Raw genomic sequence first — 477 nt, 5'->3', positions numbered from 1 at the left:
TTGTGTGGAATCAATCATGTTATTTGGGGTAATTACAACTAGGTAGTATTATTACCATGTCACAACGGTGATGAAAAGAGAGCTGAGCCAGAAGGCAAAGCTTTCGATCTACTGGGCAATTTTCGTTCCTACCCTCATCTATGGTCATGAAGACCGGGTCATGACCAAAAGAACGAGATCCAGGGTACAAGCGGCCGAAATGGGTTTCCTCAGGAGGGGGGGCTGGCGTCTCCCTTAGAGATAGGGTGAGAAGCTCAGTCAGCTGTTAGGAGCTCGGAGTAGAGCCGCTGCTCCTTCGCGTTGAAAGGAGCCAGTTGAGGTGGTGCGGCATTCTGGTACGGATGCCATCATGGGCCTACATAGGGGAGTGTTCCAGGCACGTCCAGCTGGGAGGAAGCCTCGGGGAAGACCCAGGACTAGGTGGAGGGACGTCCAGCTGCGAAGAGGCCTCGGGGAAGACCCAGGACTAGGTGGAGA

General features: G+C 53.9%; 1 long non-coding RNA gene across 1 annotated transcript in view; it reads right to left on the bottom strand.

The window, feature by feature from the left end:
• Positions 1 to 477, bottom strand: part of LOC116686508 (uncharacterized) — a 23722-nt gene that overhangs the window by 22676 nt on the left and 569 nt on the right. The gene's annotated exons all lie outside the window — the stretch shown is intronic.

Source organism: Etheostoma spectabile, unplaced genomic scaffold (assembly GCF_008692095.1).
Source record: "Etheostoma spectabile isolate EspeVRDwgs_2016 unplaced genomic scaffold, UIUC_Espe_1.0 scaffold379, whole genome shotgun sequence".
Lineage (NCBI taxonomy): Eukaryota > Metazoa > Chordata > Actinopteri > Perciformes > Percidae > Etheostoma > Etheostoma spectabile.
Note: the sequence above shows the minus strand (reverse complement) of the source record. Positions and strands in the feature narration are given on the sequence as shown.